This window comes from Microtus pennsylvanicus, chromosome 14, assembly GCF_037038515.1.
Source record: "Microtus pennsylvanicus isolate mMicPen1 chromosome 14, mMicPen1.hap1, whole genome shotgun sequence".
Lineage (NCBI taxonomy): Eukaryota > Metazoa > Chordata > Mammalia > Rodentia > Cricetidae > Microtus > Microtus pennsylvanicus.
The window spans coordinates 34,890,654-34,896,653 of NC_134592.1; the positions used below are offsets into that span (position 1 = coordinate 34,890,654).

Here is a 6,000-nt window from a genome sequence, read left to right on the forward strand (position 1 = left end):
CTGGGCGGGAAGGGCCAACGCGGCCACACCGAGGGCCTCCGCCCGCGCGGATGCCCGGGTTCCCCGGCACCGCACGGCCACGCCGCCGCCCTCAGAGCGGCCGGGCCGAGCAACCTGAGCGGAGTGGCCAGAGCGGGAGCAGGCGGCCGCGCCGAGGCCCGTGTCCCGGAGGGGGATGCGTGCCCGCCCGTGCCCTGACAACCAGCCCCGCGCGCGCGCCGCTGACACAAAGCCGGCCCTCCGACCGGCGCGCCAGTGACAACTCACCGGGGAGTCTCGCCGAGACCTCCGGGAAGGGGGCGCTCGCAGCTCCCGCGCCGCCGAACCCGCTCCGCCGCCGCCACTGCCGCCGCGCGCGCACGCCCGCCCGCCTGCTTGCACTCCCTGTCGGGTCCCCGCGACGCCTCGCGTGCCCCGGACTGGCGCTTTGCTGGCGGACGCTACGGGAGGAGCAGGACGCGAGCGGGGGTCAGCTTCGGAGGATGGAACGCGGCGGCCGCGGCGCCAGCGTCACTGACCCAGCTGCACAGCGCGGGCGGGGGAGGCCCCGCGGAGGGGGCGGGGGAAGGGACGGGCCGGGGGCCTGGGCGGGGCCAGGCGAGCACGCAATAAGCGCCGGCGTCGCGTCGCGGCTGCGACCTCCCCCGCGGAGTCGCGCGCAGGCGCCATCGACCTCGTCTGACACGCCCCTAAGGGGTGGGGTGGGGGAGCCCTTAAAGAGACAAGTCGCTCTGGCTGCACAGGCTGTAATGACGACTCTGATTTGCCACCTTTCCAGAGCGCTCTCCAGTTCTTTGACTGTATTGTTTGGTTGTTATTTGGATGTTTTAATTACTGTCATTTGCAAAGAAGTATATTACTGTTTAAGAGGCTCGGTTGCACACGTTGCCTGACCTATCTCTGAAGCAGGTCATTATCTCCCTATTAAGCAGTACTCTAGGTTATGGTGTGTAACTTAACGACCTCAAAAGTGCCCCGAGGGTTTAGGTAGGTATGGAACTGTAGATTCAGCTGGGGTGGACTTCGTGAATCTTTTTAATGGGTGTCCCGAAGTGCTATATCTGCACACTCCAAAGCGCCTGCTGGATCTCAAACTGAGGAAAACTGACAAGAACTGGGGACCCCGGAGCTGCAGGCATGGCCTCTGGTTTTGCTCTACTCTGGAACGCATCTCAGCGAGCAACTCTATACTGGCCCGCTGCATCCATTTATCAGTGACCTCTCACTGCAGAGGGTTGGCCACACGATAGTGGAAACTATGGCTCTTAGTACCGTGTCCTTGTGCTTGACCTGTCCCAGAGGTGCTCGGTAATGTTGCGACAGTCCTTCCTGAAAATCCGTGGCTCGTAAACCAGGCAGGCCTTTTAGCTGAGTTGCCCTTTATTTTTCTAGGCAAGTGCCCTACCTAGCTCTACTGGGAGGGAGGTTTTTTTTTTTTTTTCTTTAGCCAGATGCCCTTTGAACAAAGCTACACCTCAGAGCCTTTTACCTAGAGAGCTTTCAATAAAGGTGCTGTGAATTATCACCACCACAACACAGCCACCCCCTAGAGAGCTCTTCCCATTGGGCCACAGAGAAACCCCTGGTATGTTTCTACCTTTTCCTCCTTTCCTCTCGGAAAAATGGACACCTGGTATCCTACTCATTTTCCCACTCGCATGGAGCTGCACTGCCCGGACCATTAAGGGGTTGGAAAACATCAGCCTGGCAGGATCTGAGCAGCCTGTAAATCTGGCACTTAGAAAGAGGCTGAGGCTGGAGAATTCCAACAACAAGGCCCACCTCCGCTAAAAAGCAAGACCCTATCTCAAAAAGAAAAAGGTGGGAAACGCCATAGGACTGGAGCCTGCTTGAATCGGGGGACAGAATAAGGGAGAGACTGGAGTAAACAAACGGACGGGGGAGAAACTGGGTATGAAGGCATAGGTCATCTCTCCCGGGAGGGCCAGCGAGTCTCCAGTCATGTGTGGCAGTTTGACCATTAATAAGGGACCTCAGAAAGGACTTGCCACGTCTCACAGAGGGAAACAGTATGGTTACTCACTGCCTACCAGAGTCCACCGACTGAGAACAAAGTCCGCAGCACAGATCGTGCCCAGGGCGCTCAACAGGCTGGCAGAAATCCAGCCACATCACCCCTCTGAAGAACCAACGCTCCAGCCTCCCAACATGGCTAAAAGCTCTCTAACAAGCCACCACCGTCCCACCCGAGTCCTCAGCAACTGCTCCCTTACCTGGAGTGTCCTTTTCCATTGGCCCTTCCTTACTGTGCAGCCCAGCTCCTGTCCCTTGGTGGTGCTTTGGTTTAGCTTCACTTTGCAAAATTGTATTGCCAGGACCAGGACCAGGGTGAATCCCTTTTCCCTCTCGTCAACCCTGGCTCACCAACCTCTCCCCTCCTTCCTACCCCTCATAACTTATGTTCCAATGCTCCTTATAGATCTAGGTCAAAGATCTTACATCCTGCTTATAATAAACCTCGCTCTACTCTCTTGCAAAATGAGGACAGTACTCCCGGCTTAGGGGAAAGTTTTGGTTGTGGTGTGGTTTGGTTTGACTGTTTGGTTGGGTTTTTTGTTTGTTTGTTTTGGTTTGTTTGTTTTGCCAATGATGAGATATCCTAAGATGGAGGTTAAGAATGCTTTGTGCCCCAACCTATGTTCCCACAAGTAGGGCACACACACCAAAAAAAGTCATCAAAGTAGGAGAGAAGTGACTTGGGGTTTGGTGGCTGGAGACAAGAGGATAATGGGGCTATGGGATATGATCAAAGTATATCATATATGTAATTATGTGAAACTGAAAGAATAACTAAAAATAATTTGAACTTGTGCGATTCTCAAGTGCACAAGAGGAACACTGGTTTAAGGAGAAAGGTTTTTTAAATTATTATTTTTATGGTGCTAGGGAATCAAACCTAGGTCTTCCCACCTCCCACCCCCCAAGACAGGGTTTCTCTGTGTAGCCCTGGCAGTCCTGCAACTCACTCTGTAGATCAGGCTGGCCTTGAACACACGGACCTGCCTCTGCCCCTCCACCCCTGGAAGCTGGGATTAAAGGGATGCACCATTACCACAGATTCCAAACTCAGGTCCTTGTGCACGCTAGGCAGGCATTTACCACTGAGCCTCCTGCCATTGTTGTTTTGGTTTTGGTCTGAAGCAGAGTCTTTGAAGCCCAGGCTAGCCTTGAACTGAAGATCTTCTCAACTACATCCTAAGAGATAGGGATATGACATCCTATCCTCCAATTTTATTTAAAATTTGTTTTGAAACTTTAGGGCTGGCAAGATAGATCATCCAGGAAAGGCATAAACTTAATGACCTGAGTTTGGTCTTCTAAACACATTTGGAGGAAGGAAGAAACTGACTTCCTCATACTGTCCTCTGACCTCCATGTGTGTGGTGGTAGAGATAAATAAATAAGCAGATACATAGACACATGTTTTAATTTATTTATTTTTTATTTTATGTACATTGGTGTTTTTTACTGCATGTGTGTCTGTGTGAGGGTGTCATGGCACTCCAGCCCTAAAGTTAGGACAGTCCTGGGCACAGCAGCTAAGGCGGTCAGTGCCTTAGGAAAAAGTCCAGAGGCAAAGTATTCTGTCTTTTCCCAGGAACCCAGCCAGGAGTATGTGGGCCCAGGAACAGAGAAGAGAAACTTATCTCTGTGGGAGATAGGGAGTGGGGGTGTACAGCATCACTGTTGCTGTGGCTATGACATATAACGGCTGTAATGATAACCCCTATGTATAAAGAACCTACTGTGTGCCAGGTACTTACTTGGCAGGATCTTTATCCCTGTAACTTCTAATTCCGGTAACCACCTTCCAAGTCAAGCATCAGCATCATTTTACCGGGGAGGCTCACAGAAAGGTTTCAACCAATCAAAACCCACGCAGCAGGTATGTTGCCAAACCAGAATTTGTTGTTTGTCTGTTCCAAAGGTCATTCTTTTCTAAAAATAATAATAAAAAATAATCACGCAGCTTCTCTTACTCCTGGCGGGGGAGGCGGGGGACAGACACCACACAATGGTCCTTCTGTATGTATCTGTTCCTCTTTCTCAAAGGGTGTCTATAACTACCAACTCATCGCATCCTCACAGCATTCCCACAAAGTGAGCCATGACCAGCCTCTATTTTACCCAAGGCAGCTAAGGTAAGGGGATGTCTCAGTTAGGGTTTCTATTGCTGTGAAGAGACACCATGACCACGGCAACTCTACAAAGGAAAAACATTTAATTGAGGTGGTAGCTTACAGTTTCAGAGGTGCAGTCCATTATCATCCTGGCATGCAGGCAGACACGGTACCGGCTACATCTTGATAAGAAGGCAACAGGAAGTGGACTGTCTCACTGGGCATGGCTTGAGCATATATGAACCCTCAAAGCCCGCCCCCACAGTGGCATACTTCCTCCAACAAGAATATACCTACAAACATAACCTTCTAACAAAACCACACTTCCCAATAGTGCCACTCCCTTTGGGGGCCATTTTCTTTCAAACCACCACAGGCGATAACTGGCTTATTTCATCTCACACACACAGGCATCAGTTCCAGTTTCATGTTTTAATGCAAGATTCCTTGGGTAAGCCAGGCGGTGGTGGCGCATGCCTTTAATCTCAGCACTCAGGAGACAGGGGCAGGTGGATCTCTGTGAGTCTGGTCTATGAGAGCTAGTTCCAGGACAGGCTCCAAAGCTACAGAGAAACCCTGTCTCGAAAAAAAACCAAAAAAAAAAAAAATCCTTGGGTAGCCTTCACAGACCAAGAAGGGAAACCTACTTGTCTCCAAGGGAAATAGAAGTATTCAGTTGCTAAAGAAAGCAGAAGTCTAGTATGAATGGACCACTGGGGCTCCACCAGCCCAAGCTGAGCGGAAGATTCTATCCAAGGAGGAAGCTCTGGGTTTGTCAGCTGATACTGTTGTAAGAATACCCCTTCCCACAGCTTAATGGGAACCTGTGAGAGCCAGACTTCATACCCAGATCTCCAGAGACAACCAGTCAGATAGGGCTTTGCAGAGCTCAGGGTTAGAATCTCAACAGCCAGAGCAATGCTCTGCACACCCCAACCCTACCCCCAGACTTAGAATCAGCCCTGACTAGGCTTGGTGGCCCACACCTTTAATCCCAGCACCCAGGAAGCAGAGGCAGGTAGATCTTTCTGAGTCTGAGGCCAGCCTGGTCTACAGAGGCAGTTCCAGGACAGACAGGGATAGAAAGAAAAACCCTTTCTCAGAGAAGTAAATTTTAAACAAATAAAGAAAGAAAATGTGTCCTGGAGACTGCCTGGCCAGCCAGTGTGGACGCTGCCCCATTCCCGATTTTCTAAAGCACCAAACTCTAAGCACATTTTTATTCCCAACACAGATCCGGTAGTCTGGGTAAAAGTGTTGGACCCATTTTTCACACCAAAGAAAACCACGATAAAAGCATCCACTCGCCTGGACGACACAATGAGACCATGTAAGAAAGAAAGGAGAGAGAGAGAGAGAGAGAGAGAGAGAGAGAGAGAGAGAGAGAGAGACGTGAGGAAGGGAGAGAATAATTCAAAGATGAGAGTCCATCTGCTGTGTCCTCAGGTGGCCCAGGTGGTAACCCAGCGGGAGAAAAATGCCAGATCCTGTCACAGGCACACACCCGAGGCTAGTCAACCAGATCACCTTTGCCCAAGAGCTGGGCAGGGATTCTGGGAGATGGCCAGCCTGGAAGGAGGAAGAGACAGGGGACAGCTGATGGCCTTTGTGGCTACAGCCAACCCACAAACCTCACCCACACAGCTCTCAGTCTTATGACACCACTGTCCCTTGGTGACTCTTCCTCCTCCAGGTTTCTTGGTGGTTCATTTCCCAGTGACTTAATGGAGTGAAGGGGGAACTGTATGATGGTTCAGCAATTCTCCTTCAGATCGTCAGGGTTGGGAGGCCCTGACAGCTGCGGTACGGAGGGTTTCTCACATGCGCAATGTCCTGGGTCCGATCCCCGGGACCAAAT

At 51.4% G+C, this 6,000-nt stretch overlaps 1 protein-coding gene across 1 annotated transcript in view; it reads right to left on the reverse strand.

Moving 5' to 3' along the window:
- Susd6 (sushi domain containing 6) overlaps nucleotides 1-402 on the reverse strand; it is a 96,259-nt gene extending 95,857 nt beyond the window's left edge. The window contains exon 1 of the mRNA XM_075947252.1: nucleotides 268-402. The gene's annotated coding sequence lies outside the window, so the exon portion shown is untranslated. The remainder of the gene's footprint in view (nucleotides 1-267) is intronic.
- Nucleotides 403-6,000: the final 5,598 nt, after the last annotated feature.